At 43.6% G+C, this 16,045-nt stretch overlaps 1 protein-coding gene across 11 annotated transcripts in view; it reads left to right on the top strand.

Moving 5' to 3' along the window:
• The first annotated feature begins 4,944 nt into the window (after positions 1-4,944).
• The window catches only part of GPATCH2L (G-patch domain containing 2 like), a 62,354-nt gene continuing 51,253 nt past the window's right edge, over positions 4,945-16,045 (top strand). For all 11 annotated transcript variants that reach the window (XM_038743682.1, XM_038743610.1, XM_038743600.1 and 8 more), the window contains exon 1: positions 4,945-5,015. The gene's annotated coding sequence lies outside the window, so the exon portion shown is untranslated. The remainder of the gene's footprint in view (positions 5,016-16,045) is intronic.

Raw genomic sequence — 16,045 nt, 5'->3', positions numbered from 1 at the left:
TGGCTCAGTGGAAAGAGCCCGGGCTTTGGAGTCAGAGGTCATGGGTTCGAATCCCAGCTCCACCAATGGTCAGCTGTGTGACTTTGGGCAAGTCACTTCACTTCTCTGGGCCTCAGTTCCCTCATCTGGAAAATGGGGATTAAGACTGTGAGCCCCCCGTGGGACAACCTGATCACCTTGTAGCCTCCCCAGCGCTTAGAACAGTGCTTTGCACATAGTAAGCGCTTAACAAATGCCATCATCATTCTCTGGGCCTCAGTGACCTCATCTGTAAAATGGGGATGAAGACTGTGAGCCCCCCAAGGGACAACCTGATTCATTCATTCACTCGTTCATTCATTCAATCATATTTATCGAGCGCTTACTGTGTGCAGAGCACTGTACTAAGCGCTTGGGAAGTACAAGTCGGCATCACATAGCGACGGTCCCTACCCAACAGCGGGTTCACAGTCTATAAGGGGGAGACAGACAACAGAACAAGACATGTAGACAGGTGTCAAAATTGTCAGAACAAATAGAATTACAGCTCTATGCACATTAACAAAATAAATAGAACAGTAAATATGTACAAGTAAATAGAGTAATAAGTCTGTACAAATATATACAAGTGCTGATCAGCCTGTAACCTCCCCAGTGTTTAGAGCAGGGCTTTACACCGTTGTTGGGTAGGGACCATCTCTGTATGTTGCCAACTTGTACTTCCCAAGTGCTTAGTACAGTGCTCTGCACACAGTAATAATAATAATAATAATAATAATAATGGCATTTATTAAGCGCTTACTATGTGCTGCTTCCATCCATCCATCCATCCATTCATTCATTCGTCCTTCCGTCCGTTCATCCATCCATCCATCGTGAGCCCGCTGTCGGGTAGGGACTGTCTCTATGTGTTGCCAACTCGTGCTTCCCAAGCGCTTAGTACAGTGCTCTGCACACAGTAAGCGCTCAATAAATACGACTGACGATGATGATGATCTCTATATGTTGCCAACTTGCACCTCCCAAGCGCTCAGTATGGATGGAAGCAGCGTGGCTCAGTGGAAAGAGCCCAGGCTTTGGAGTCAGAGGTCATGGGTTCCAATCCCGGCTCTGCCAATTGCCAGCTGTGTGACTTTGGGCAAGTCAATTCACTTCTCTGGGCCTCAGTTCCCTCATCTGTAAAATGGGGATGAAGACTGTGAGCCCCCCGTGGGACAACCTGATCACCTTGTAACCTCCCCAGAGCTTAGAACAGTGCTTTGCACATAGTAAGTGCTTAATAAATGCCATTATTATTATTAATATGGATGGATGGATGAATGAAGGAATGAATGACTACATGCCATCGTTATTACTAGAATTTGTATGTATTTATTCTATTTATTTTATTCTGTTAGTATGTTCTGTCTTGTTGTCTGTCTCCCCCTTCTAGATGGTGGGCGCGCTGTTGGGTTGGGACCGTCTCTAGATGTTGCCAACTTGTCCTTCCCAAGTGCTTAGTCCGGTGTTCTGCACACAGGAGCGCTCAATAAATACGATTTAATGAATGAATGAATGAATATGTTGCCAACTTGTACTTCCCAGGCGCTTAGTCCAGTGCTCTGCACACAGTAAGGGCTCAATGAATATGATTGAATGAATGAATGAATAGCACTACTAATAATGAGTAATAATCATAAAAAGCTGTATATGTTTGTACATATTTATTACTCTATTTTACTTGTCCATATTTATTCTATTTATTTCATTTTGTTAATATGTTTGGTTTAGTTGTCTGTCTCCCCCTTCTAGACTGTGAGCCCGCTGTTGGGTAGGGACCATCTCTAGATGTTTCCAACTTGTACTTCCCAAGCGCTTAGTCCAGTGCTCTGCACACAGGAAGCGCTCAATAAATACGATTGATTGATTGATTGTACTTCCCAAGCGCTTAGTCCAGTGCTCTGCACACAGGAAGCGCTCAATAAATATGAATGAATGAATGAATAGCACTACTACTAAGTAATAATAATAAAAAGCTGTATATATGTTGGTACACATTTATTACTCTATGGAACTTGTCCATAGCACTACTGATAATAAGTAATAATAATAGAAAGCTGTATATGTGTTTGTACACATTTATTACTCTATGTAACTTGTCCATAGCACTACTAATAATAAGTAATAATAATAGAAAGCTGTATATGTGTTTGTACATATTTATTACTCTATTTTACTTGTCCATGTTTATTCTATTTATTTTATTTTGTTCATATGTTTGGTTTTGTTGTCTGTCTCCCCCTTCTAGACTGTGAGCCCGCTGTTGGGTGGGGACTGTCTCTATATGTTGCCAACTTGTTCTTCCCAAGCGCTTAGTCCAATGCTCTGCACACAGTAAGCGCTTAATAAATACAATTGATTGATTGATTGCACTTCCCAAGCGCTTAGTACAGTGCTCTGTACACAGTAAGCACTCAATAAATACGATTGATTGATTGTACTTCCCAAGCACTTAGTCTAGTGCTCTGCACACAATAAGCGCTCAATAAATATGATTGAATGAATGAATGAACAGCACTACTACTAATAAGCAATAATAATAAAAAGCTGTATATAAGTTTGTACATATTTATTACTCTATTTTACTTTTCCATATTTATTCTATTTATTTTATTTTGTTCATATGTTTGGTTTTGTTGTCTGTCTCCCCCTTCTAGACTGTGAGCCTGCTGTTGGGTAGGGACTGTCTCTATATGTTGCCAACTTGTACTTCCCAAGCGCTTAGTACAGTGCTCTGCACACAGTAAGTGCTCAATAAATATGATTGAATGAATGAATGAATAGCACTACTACTAATAAGTAATAATAATAAAAAGCTGTATATACGTTTGTACACATTTATTACTCTATGTAACTTGTCCATAGCACCACTACTACTAAGTAATAATAATAAAAAGCTGTATATATGTTTGTACACATTTATTACTCTATGTAACTTGTCCATAGCACTACTACTAAGTAATAAGGGAGAAGCAGCGTGGCTCAGTGGAAAGAGCGCGGGCTTGGGAGTCAGAGGTCATGGGTTCGAATCCCGCCTCCCCCACCTGTCTGCTGTGTGACCTTGGGCAAGTCACTTCACTTCTCTGTGCCTCAGTTCCCTCATCTGTAAAATGGGGATTAAGACTGTGAGCCCCACGTGGGACAACCTCATCTCCTTGTGTTCCTCCCAGCGCTTAGAACAGTGCCTTGCACATAGTAAGCGCTTAACAAATACCAACATTGTTATTATTATTATTATTATTAATAATAAAAAGCTGTATATATGTTCGTACACATTTATTACTCTATGTAACTTGTCCATAGCACTACTACTACTAAGTAATAATAATAAAAAGCTGTATATATGTTCGTACACATTTATCACTCTATGTAACTTGCCCATAGCACTACTACTAATAAGTAATAATCATAGAAAGCTGTATATATCTTTGTACACATTTATTACTCTATGTAACTTGTCCATAGCACTACTAATAATAAGTAGTAATAATAAAAAGCTGTATATGTTTGTACACATTCATTACTCTATGTAACTTGCCCATAGCACTACTAATAATAAGAAATAATAATAGAAAGCTGTATATGTGTTTGTACACATTTATTACTCTATGTAACTTGTCCATAGCACTACTAATGAGTAATAATAATAGAAAGCTGTATATGTGTTTGTACACATTTATCACTCTATGTAACTTGTCCATAGCACTACTACTAATAAGCAATAATAGTAAAAAGCTGTATATATGTTTGTACACATTTATTACTCTATGTAACTTGTCCATAGCACTACTACTAATAAGTAATAATCATAGAAAGCTGTATATATGTTTGTACACATTTATTACTCCATGTAACTTGTCCATAGCACTAATAATAAGTAGCAATAATAAAAAGCTGTATATATGTTTGTACACATTTATTACTCTATGTAACTTGTCCATAGCACTACTAATAATAAGTAGTAATAATAAAAAGCTGTATATGTTTGTACACATTCATTACTCTATGTAACTTGCCCATAGCACTACTAATAATAAGAAATAATAATAGAAAGCTGTATATGTGTTTGTACACATTTATTACTCTATGTAACTTGTCCATAGCACTACTAATGAGTAATAATAATAGAAAGCGGTATATATGTTTGTACACATTTATCACTCTATGTAACTTGTCCATAGCACTACTACTAATAAGCAATAATAGTAAAAAGCTGTATATATGTTTGTACACATTTATTACTCTATGTAACTTGTCCATAGCACTACTACTAATAAGTAATAATCATAGAAAGCTGTATATATGTTTGTACACATTTATTACTCCATGTAACTTGTCCATAGCACTAATAATAAGTAGCAATAATAAAAAGCTGTATATATGTTTGCACACATTTATTACTCTATGTAACTTGTCCATAGCACTACTACTAATAAGCAATAATAGTAAAAAGCTGTATATATGTTTGTACACATTTACTACTATGTCACTTGTCCATAGCACTACTACTACTAATTAATAATCATATAAAGCTGTACATATGTTTGTACATATTCATCACTCTATTTCTTTTACTTGTCCACATCTATTCTATTTATTTTATTTTGTTCATCTGTTTGGTTTTGTTGTCTGCCTCCCCCTTCTAGACTGTGAGCCCGCCGTGGGGTGGGGACCGTCTCTAGACGTTGCCAACTTGGCGCTTAGCACAGTGCTCCGCACACAGTAAGTGCTCAATAAATAATTTGAATGAATGAATGAATGAACGAATGAATGGCGGATGCGCGTCGACGTCAAGGGGGCGTGGCTAATTCTAGTCAGGAGGCCGGAGCGTTGGGGGTGGCCAATCAGCGGCGGGCGCGCGCGCGTGCGCGACTTCCTCTCGTGGCTCCGCCCCTTCGGGCGGCCGTTGGAGGGGCCGGAAGTGACGTCAGGCCGGGGGGGGGCGCGCGAGCGCCGGGCCGTCGTCTGAGGCGAGGCTGAGGCGGCGGCCGTCGGAGGTGAGTGACGGTGACAGGGGGGGCTTCCTTCCCCGCTGTGGACGCCCCGGGGGCGTCCAGAAGCGGCCCCCCCGTTGCCCGGCTCTGTACTGAGCGCCGCCCTGGGTCCCGCTTGGCCCCAGCCTCCATCCCCACTCTCAATCAATCAATCGTATTTATTGAGCGCTTACTGTGTGCGGAGCACCGGACTAAGCGCTTGGGAAGGCCAAGTTGGGCCTCACGTATATATTCATTCATTCATTCATTGAATCGTATTTATTGGGCGCTTACTGTGTGCAGAGCACTGGACTAAGCGCTTGGGAAGTCCAAGTTGGTGCCCCTGTATACATTCATTCATTCAGTCGTATTCATTGAGCGCTTACTGAGTGCAGAGCACCGGACTAAGCGCTTGGGAAGTCCAAGTTGGGCCTCACGTATATATTCATTCATTCATTCATTGAATCGTATTTATTGGGCGCTTACTGTGTGCGGAGCACTGGAATAAGCGCTTGGGAAGGCCAAGTTGGGCCTCACGTATATATTCATTCATTCATTCATTCGTGTTTATTGAGCGCTTGCTGTGTGCAGAGCACCGGACTAAGCGCTTGGGAAGTCCAAGTTGGGGCTCACGTATGTCTTCATTCATTCATTCAATCGTATTTATTGAGCGCTTACTGTGTGCAGAGCACTGGACTAAGCGCTTGGGAAGTCCAAGTTGGGGCTCACGTATACATACATTCATTCAGTCAGTGGTATTTATTGAGCGTTTACTGTGTGCGGAGCACCGGACTAAGCGCTTGGGAAGTCCAAGTTGGGCCTCACGTATATATTCATTCATTCATTCATTCGTATTTATTGAGCGCTTGCTGTGTGCAGAGCACCGGACTAAGCGCTTGGGAAGTCCAAGTTGGGGCTCACGTATGTCTTCATTCATTCAGTCGTATTTATTGAGCGGTTACTGTGTGCGGAGCACCGGACAAAGCGCTTGGGAAGTCCAAGTTGGGGCTCCTGTATACATTCATTCATTCAGTCAGTCAGTCGTATTTATTGGGCGCTTACTGTGTGCAGAGCACCGGACTAAGCGCTTGGGAAGTCCAAGTTGGGCCTCATGTATATGTTCATTCATTCATTCATTGAATCGTATTTATTGGGCGCTTACTGTGTGCGGAGCACTGGAATAAGCGCTTGGGAAGGCCACGTTGGGCCTCACGTATATATTCATTCATTCATTCGTATTTATTGAGCGCTTGCTGTGTGCAGAGCACCGGACTAAGCGCTTGGGAAGTCCAAGTTGGGGCTCACGTATGTCTTCATTCATTCATTCAGTTGTATTTATTGAGCGGTTACTGTGTGCAGAGCACTGGACTAAGCGCTTGGGAAGTACAAGTTGGGGCTCACGTATACATACATTCATTCAGTCAGTGGTATTTATTGAGCGTTTACTGTGTGCGGAGCACCGGACTAAGCGCTTGGGAAGTCCAAGTTGGGCCTCATGTATATATTCATTCATTCATTCATTCGTATTTATTGAGCGCTTACTGTGTGCAGAGCACTGGACTAAGCGCTTGGGAAGTACAAGTTGGGGCTCACGTATACATTCATTCAGTCAGTGGTATTTATTGAGCGTTTACTGTGTGCGGAGCACCGGACTAAATGCTTGGGAAGGCCAAGTTGGGGCTCACGTATATATTCATTCATTCATTCAATCGTATTTATTGAGCGCTTACTGTGTACAGAGCACTGGACTAAGCGCTTGGGAAGTCCAAGTTGGGGCTCACGTATACATTCATTCAATCGTATTGAGCGCTTACTGTGTGCAGAGCACTGGACTAAGCGCTTGGGAAGTCCAAGTTGGGGCTCACGTATATATTAATTCATTCATTCAGTCGTATTGAGCGCTAACTGTGTGCAGAGAACCGGACTAAGCGCTTGGGAAGTACAAGTTGGGGCTCACGTATATATTCATTCATTCATTCATTGTCGTATTTATTGAGCGCTTACTATGTGCAGAGCACTGGACTAAGCGCTTGGGAAGTACAAGTTGGGGCTCATGCATATATTCATTCAGTCAGTCAGTCGTATTTATTGAGAGCTTACTGTGTGCAGAGCACTGGACTAAGCGCTTGGGAAGTACAAGTTGGGGCTCATGTGTACATTCATTCATTCATTCAATCGTATTTATTGAGCGCTTACTGTGTGCAGAGCACTGGACTAAGCGCTTGGGAAGTCCAAGTTGGGGCTGATGTATACATTCATTCATTCATTCAATCGTATTTATTGAGCGCTTACTGTGTGCAGAGCACCGGACTAAGCGCTTGGGAAGTCCAAGTTGGGGCTCATCTATATATTCATTCATTCATTCAATCGTATCTATTGAGCACTTGCTGTGTGCGGAGCACCGGACTAAGCGCTTGGAAAGTACAAGTTGGGGCTCATGTATATATTCATTCATTCATTCGTATTTATTGAGCGCTTACTGTGTGCAGAGCACCGGACTAAGCGCTTGGGAAGTCCAGGTTGGGGCTCACGTCTATATTCATTCATTCATTCAGTCGTATTTATTGAGCGCTTACTGTGTGCGGAGCACCGGACTAAACGCTTGGGAAGTACAAGTTGGGGCTCATCTATATATTCATTCATTCAGTCAGTCATTTATGGACAGCTTACTGTGTGTAGAGCACTGTACTAAGCGCTTGGGAAGTCCAAGTTGGGGCTCATGTATATATTCATTCATTCATTCATTCATTCAATCGTATTTATTGAGCGCTTACTGAGTGCAGAGCACCGGACTAGGCGCTTGGGAAGTACAAGTTGGGGCTCATGTATATATTCATTCAATCGTATTTATTGAGCGCTTACTGTGTGCAGAGAGCACTGTGCTAAGCGCTTGGGAAGTCCAAGTTGGGGCTCACGTATACATTCATTCATTCATTCAATTGTATTTATTGAGCGCTTACTGTGTGCAGAGCACTGGACTAAGCGCTTGGGAAGGCCAAGTTGGGGCTCATGTATACATTCATTCATTCAATCGTATTTATTGAGCGCTTACTGTGTACAGAGCACTGGACTAAGCGCTTGGGAAGTCCAAGTTGGGGCTCATCTATATATTCATTCATTCATTCAATCGTATCTATTGAGCGCTTGCTGTGTGCGGAGCACCGGACTAAGCGCTTGGAAAGTACAAGTTGGGGCTCATGTATATATTCATTCATTCATTCGTATTTATTGAGCGCTTACTGTGTGCAGAGCACTGGACTAAGCGCTTGGGAAGGCCAAGTTGGGCCTCACGTATATATTCATTCATTCATTCAATCGTATTTATTGAGCGCTAACTGTGTGCAGAGCACTGGACTGAGCGCTTGGGAAGTCCAAGTTGGGGCTCATGCATATATTCATTCATTCATTAAGTTAGTCGTATTTATTGAGCGCTTACTGTGTGCAGAGCACTGGATTAAGCGCTTGGGAAGTACAAGTTGGGGCTCACTTATATATTCATTCATTCATTCAATCGTATTGAGCGCTTAACTGAGTGCAGAGCACCGGACTAAGCGCTTGGGAAGTACAAGTTGGGGCTCATTTATATATTCATTCATTCATTCAGTCGTGTTTATTGAGCGCTTACTGTGTGCGGAGCACTGGACTAAGCGCTTGGGAAGTCCAAGTTGGGGCTCATGTATCTATTCATTCATTCATTCAATCGTATTTATTGAGCGCTTGCTGTGTGCAGAGAGCACTGGACTAAGCGCTTGGGAAGGTCAAGTTGGGCCTCATGTATATATTCATTCATTCATTCAATCGTATTTATTGAGCGCTTACTGAGTGCAGAGCACCGTACTAAGCGCTTGGGAAGTACAAGTTGGGACTCATTTATACATTCATTCATTCATTCAGTCGTATTTATTGGGCGCTTACTGTGTGCAGAGCACCGGACTAAGCGCTTGGGGAGGCCAAGTTGGGGCTCACGTATACATTCATTCATTCATTCAATTGTATTTATTGAGCGCTTACTGTGTGCGGAGCACCGGACTAAATGCTTGGGAAGGCCAAGTTGGGGCTCACGTATATATTCATTCATTCATTCAATCGTATTTATTGAGCGCTTACTGTGTACAGAGCACTGGACTAAGCGCTTGGGAAGTACAAGTTGGGGCTCACGTATATATTCATTCATTCAATCAATCGTATTTATTGGGCGCTTACTGTGTGCAGAGCACCGGACTAAGCGCTTGGGAAGTCCAAGTTGGGGCTCATGTATATATTCATTCATTCAGTCATATTTATTGAGCGCTTACTGTGTGCGGAGCACCGGACTAAGCGCTTGGGAAGTCCCAGTTGGGGCTCATGTGTATATTCATTCATTCATTCAATCGTATTTATTGAGCGCTTACTGTGTGCGGAGCACCGGGCTAAGCGCTTGGGAAGTACAAGTTGGGGCTCACGTATATATTCATTCAGTCGTATTTATTGAGCGCTTGCTGTGTGCAGAGCACCGGACTAAGCGCTTGGGAAGTACAAGTTGGGGCTCATGCATATATTCATTCATTCAGTCAGTCAGTCGTATTTATTGAGAGCTTACTGTGTGCAGAGCGCCGGACTAAGCGCTTGGGAAGTCCAAGTTGGGCCTCATGTATATATTCATTCATTCATTCAATCGTATTTACTGAGCGCTTGCTGTGTGCAGAGCACTGGACTAAGCGCTTGGGAAGTACAAGTTGGGGCTTAAGTATATAGTCATTCATTCATTCAATCGTATTTATTGAGCCCTTACTGTGTGCAGAGCACCAGACTAAGCGCTTGGGAAGTCCAAGTTGGGGCTCATGTATATATTCATTCATTCATTCAGTCAGTCGTATTTATTGGGCGCTTACTGTGTGCAGAGCACTGGACTAAGCGCTTGGGGAGGCCAAGTTGGGGCTCACGTATATAGTCATTCATTCATTCAATTGTATTTATTGAGCGCTTACTGTATGCGGAGCACCGGACTAAGCGCTTGGGAAGTACAAGTTGGGGCTCACGTCTATATTCATTCATTCATTCAGTCGTATTTATTGAGCGCTTACTGTGTGCAGAGCACTGGACTAAGCGCTTGGGAAGTCCAAGTTGGGGCTCACGTATATATTCATTCATTCATTCAATCGTATTTATTGAGCGCTTACTGTGTGTAGAGCACCGGGCTAAGCGCTTGGGAAGTCCAAGTTGGGGCTCATGTATATATTCATTCAGTCAGTCATTTATGGAGAGCTTACTGTGTGCAGAGCACTGTACTAAGCGCTTGGGAAGTCCAAGTTGGGGCTCATGTATATATTCTTTCATTCATTCAGTCATATTTATTGAGCGCTTACTGTGTGGAGAGCACCGGACTAAGCACTTGGGAAGTCCAAGTTGGGGCTCATGTATACATTCATTCATTCATTCAATCGTATTTATTGAGCGCTTACTGTGTGCAGAGCACCGGACTAAGCACTTGGGAAGTCCAAGTTGGGGCTCACGTATATATTATTCATTCAATCGTATTTATTGAGCACTTACTGTGTGCAGAGCACCGGACTAGGCGCTTGGGAAGTACAAGTTGGGGCTCACGTATATATTCATTCATTCATTCAGTCGTATTTATTGAGTGCTTACTGAGTGCAGACCACTGTACTAAGCGCTTGGGAAGTACAAGTTGGCAGCATATAGAGACGGTCCCTACCCCACAGTGAGCTCACAGTCTAAAAAGGGGAAACGGAGAACAAAACCAAACATACTAACAAAGTAAAATAAATAGAATAGATATGTACAAGTAAAATAAATAAATAAATAGAGTAATAAATATGTACAAACATATCTACATATATACAGGTGCTGTGGGGAAGGGAAGGTGGTAAGATGGGGGGGATGGAGAGGGGCATGAGGGGGAGAGGAAGGGGCTCAGTCTGGAAATTGTATTTATTGAGCGCTTACTGTGTGCAGAGCACCGTACTAAGGGCTTGGGAAGTTCAAGTAGGGGCTCACGTATATATTCATTCATTCATTCATTCAATCGTATTTATTGAGCGCTTACTGTGTGTAGAGCACCGGGCGAAGCGCTTGGGAAGGCCAAGTTGGGGCTCATGTATATATTCATTCATTCATTCAATCGTATTTATTGAGCACTTACTGTGTGCGGAGCACCGGACTAAGCGCTTGGGAAGTCCAAGTTGGTGCCCCTGTATACAGTCATTCATTCAGTCGTATTCATTGAGCGCTTACTGTGTGCAGAGCACTGGACTAAGCGCTTGGGAAGCCCAAGTTGGGGCTCACGTATACATTCATTCAATGGTATTTATTGAGCGCTTACTGTGTGCAGAGCACCGTACTAAACGCTTGGGAAGTCCAAGTTTGGGCTCACGTATATATTCATTCATTCATTCAGTCGTACTTATTGAGCGCTTACTGTGTGCAGAGCACTGGACTAAGCGCTTGGGAAGGACAAATTGGGGCTCATTTATATATTCATTCATTCATTCAATCGTATTTATTGAGCGCTTACTGTGTGCAGAGCACCGTACTAAACGCTTGGGAAGCCCAAGTTGGGGGTGATGCATACATTCATTCATTCAATCGTATTGAGCGCTTACTGTGTGCAGAGCACTGGACTAAGCGCTTGGGAAGTACAAGTTGGGGCTCACGTATATATTCATTCATTCAATCGTATTTATTGAGTGCTTACAGTGTGCAGAGCACCGTACTAAGCGCTTGGCAAGTACAAGTTGGCAACATCTAAAGACGGTCCCTACCCAACAGCGGGCTCACAGTCTAGAAGGGGAAGACAGACAGCAAAACAAAACATATTAACAAAATAGAATAAATGTGTACACATAAAATAAATAAATAGAGTACTAAATACGTACAAACATATACAGGTGCTGTGGGGAGGGGAAGGAGGTAAGGTGGGTGGGATGGGGGGAGAGGAAGGAGGGGGCTCAGTCTGTACATATTTATTACTCCATTTTACTTGTACGTATTTATTCTATTTATTTTATTTAGTTAATATGTTTTGTTTTGTTGTCTGTTTCCGCTTTCTAGACGGTGAACCCGCTGTTGGGTAGGGACCATCTTTATATGTTGCCAACTTGTACTTCCCAAGCGCTTAGTACCGTGCTGTGCACACAGTAAGCGCTCAATAAATATGTTTGTACATATTTATTACTCTATTTTACTTGTACGTATTTATTCTGTTTATTTTATTTTGTTAACATGTTTTGTTTTGTTGTCTGTCTCCCCCTTCTCGACTGTGAGCCCTCTGTTGGGTAGGGACCGTCTCTGTATTTTGCCAACTTGTACTTCCCAAGCGCTTAGTACGGTGCTGTGCACACGATAAGCACTCAATAAATATGTTTGTACATATTTATTACTTTATTTTACTTGTACATATTTATTCTATTTATTTTATTTTGTTAACATGTTTTGTTTTGTTGTCTGTCTCCCCCTTCTAGACTGTGAGCCCACTGTTGGGTAGGGACCGTCTCTATATGTTGCCAGCTTGTACTTCCCAAGCGCTTAGTACAGTGCTCTGCACACAGTAAGCGCTCAAATGTTTGTACATATTCATTATTGTATTTTGCTAATGCATATTTATTCTATTTATTTTATTTTGTTAGTATGTTTGGTTTTGTTGTCTGTCTCCCCCTTCTAGACTGTGAGCCCGCTGTTGGGTAGGGACCGTCTCTAGATGTTGCCAACTTGTACTTCCCAAGCGCTTAGTATGGTGCTCTGCACACAGTAAGCGCTTAATAAATATGTTTGTGCATGTTTATTATTCTATTTTACTTGTACATATTTATTCTATTTATTTTATTTTGTTAGTATGTTTGGTTTTGTTGTCTGTCTCCCCCTTCTAGACTGTGAGCTCGCTGTTAGATAGGGACCGTCTCTATACGTTGCCAACTCGGACTTCCCAAGCGCTTAGTCCAGTGCTCTGCACACAGTAAGCGCTCAATAAATACGATTGAATGAATGAACTCTGTGCAGAGCACTGTACTAAGCGCTTGGGAAGTCCAAGTCGGCAACAGTTAGAGACAATCCCTAACCAACGGGGTCACAGTCAATTGTGGGGGAGACAGACAACAAAATAAGTGGTCAAGGATGAATAGCATCAAAATAAGACTTAGCCGTGTGACTTTGGGCGAGTCACTTCACATCTCTGTGCCTCAGTTCCCTCATCTGGAAAATGGGGGTGAGGACTGTGAGCCCCCCGTGGGACAACCTGATAACCTTGTATCCCCCCCAGCGCTTAGAACAGTGCTTTGCGCATAGTAAGCGCTTAATAAATGCTATCATTATTATACGTTGCCGACTTGTTCTTCCCAAGTGCTTAGTACAGTGCTCTGCACACAGTAAGCGCTCAATAAATGCGACTGAATGAATGAACTATTATTACCAGCGGCGGAGCCGGGATTAGAACCCAGGGCCTTCCGACCCCAGGCTACGCTGCTTCTGCTTTTTCTCGAGCGTTGGCCACATTGGAGTCCACTTAATAATAATGATGGCATCTGTTAAGCGATGTGCAAAGCACTGTTCTAAGCGCTGGGGGCCAGGGGGGATACAAGGTGATCTGTTTATTCTGATGACTTGACACCTGACCACATGTTTTGTTTTGTTTTGTTGTCTGTCTCCCCCTTCTAGACTGTGAGCCCGTTGTTGGGTAGGGACCGTCTCTATGTGTCGCCGACTTGTACTTCCCAAGTGCTTAGTACAGTGCTCTGTACACAGTAAGCGCTCAATAAATATGAATGAATGAATGATCGGGTTGGCCCAGGTGGGGCTCACAGTCTTCACCCCCATTTTCCAGATGAGGTCGCTGAGGCACAGAGAAGCAACGTGGCTCAGTGGAAAGAGCCCGGGCTTTGGAGTCAGAGTTCGTGGGTTCAAATCCCGGCCCCGCCAAATGTCAGCTGTGTGACTTTGGGCAAGTCACAACTTCTCTGGGCCTCAGTTACCTCATCTGTAAAATGGGGATGAACCCCCCCCCCCCCCCCCGGTGGGACAACGTGATCACCTTGTAACCTCAGTGCTTTGCACATAGTAAGCGCTTAATAAATGCCGTCATTATTTATTATTATTTAAGCGACTTGCCCAAGGTCACACAGCAGACATGTGGCGGAGCCGGGATTAGAACCCACGACCTCTGACTCCCAAGCCGGCGCTCTTTCCACTGAGCCACGCTGCTTCTCCGGGGCAGTCCTGGGTGCCCGGGATGCCCGCTGCCCTTCGGGCCTTTTGACTTCCCTTTCCCTTCCTCGCTTCTGTCTCTCGCTCTCTTGTCTGTCTGTCAGGGGTGTGTGTATGTGTGTGCCCACACCTGTGCTTTCTTTATGCCCCTGTGCCAGGCTGGGAAGCTCACCTGTCACCTCCTTGCCCGATTTGCGGGAGTCCCCAAGTGACTCTGTGGGCAGCTGCGGGGATTCCCTTCCAATTATCTCAGGGTCACACTGCCCCGTTACTGCAGTGAGCCATAATTTTAGGACAGGAAGCTTTAGGGAAGCAGTATGATTTTGCCATAAATCACAATAATGATGACAGCATTTGTTAAGCGCTTACTACGGGCCAAGCACTGTTCTAAGCGCTGGGGAATTTACAAGGTGATCAGGTTGTCCCACGTGGGGCTCACAGTCTTCATCCCCATTTTACAGATGAGGGAACTGAGGCCCAGAGAAGTTGTAACTTGCCCAAAGCCGATAAGTGGCGGATCTGGGATTAGAACCCACAACCTCTGACCCCTAAACCCGGGCTCTTGCCACTAAGCCACACTGCTTCTCAGTACTCCGTAGTAGCCACACTTATCCGTGGGTGCCTACGCACCCCTGACTGGTTAGTCCACCCGGAGGCCGGCCTCAAATATCGAGGCGGTTGGGGTTTGTTTTCAGGGTGAAAAGTTTGATTGTATTCAGCCACGTGACAACGTTTCGCCTCGTGCACTGGAGACACAATATCTTCACCGCAATAAGAGTTGGTGATGGATCTGTAATTTATTGGGGTGCCCCTCACACTAATCTCAAGTCAGGGTGAGTGTGGTGTCCTGCTGTAGTCATTAGCCCCACGAGGGTAAAGATTATGTTGCCAACTTGTACTATATGTTGCCAACTTGGACTTCCCAAGCGCTTAGTACAGTGCTCTGCACACAGTAAGGTCTCAATAAATACGATTGATTGATTATGTCTACTATTTCGGCGGTTAGCTCCCAAACGTGTACTCCCTAATAAAGACCACTGGTTGATTTATATTCAGTTTATAGGCCCCCTGGATGGTGGAACTTGACAAATGTAAAATTTTTCAGTACCAAGGACTGCCAGCCCCACGGGTCATTAAGTGAACTAAAGTTCCAAAATTCTTTGAAGTATTTTAATGAGGGTAGTGTGGCTTGGTAAGTGGTTACTTTTCAGACTCTCCCTGTTGATCCTTAAATTTAACAGTTGTCGTTCCAGAAGTCCAAATGGTGTTCTTAACATTTTTGTCAAACTGCTTTATTAGAAAAACAGAGCATTGTCCATCCTCGCAGAACTCTGACATGGGGGGCTGCAGTTGTGCTCTTATTGACGGCCCCCCCGACCTCGAAAGTGTTTCATCATCATCGATCGTATTTATTGAGCGCTTACTGTGTGCAGAGCACTGTACTAAGCGCTTGGGAAGTACAAGTTGGCAACATATAGAGACAGTCCCTACCCAACGGTGGGCTCACAGTCTAAAAGGGGGAGACAGAGAACAAAACCAAACATACTAACAAAATAAAATAAATAGAATAGATATGTACAAGTAAAATAAATAAATAGAGTAATAAATTTGTACAAACATATATACATATATACAGGTGCTGTGGGGAAGGGAAGGAGGTAAGATGGGGTGGTGGAGAGGGGAATGAGGGGGAGAGGGGTTTCAGTTCTTGCCATTCTGGTCTTGGCCTAGGTTTTTCCTCAACGACCGCAGATCTTACTATCAAAACCCGTTTCTTGGGTCTCTGTTTCCAAGAAAAAGGCCACACCCTTTCCTGGGAGCAGTCACCCCGGAAGACCTCGCACCTCGTCTTGTTAAGG

Source organism: Tachyglossus aculeatus, chromosome 1 (assembly GCF_015852505.1).
Source record: "Tachyglossus aculeatus isolate mTacAcu1 chromosome 1, mTacAcu1.pri, whole genome shotgun sequence".
Lineage (NCBI taxonomy): Eukaryota > Metazoa > Chordata > Mammalia > Monotremata > Tachyglossidae > Tachyglossus > Tachyglossus aculeatus.
Note: the sequence above shows the minus strand (reverse complement) of the source record. Positions and strands in the feature narration are given on the sequence as shown.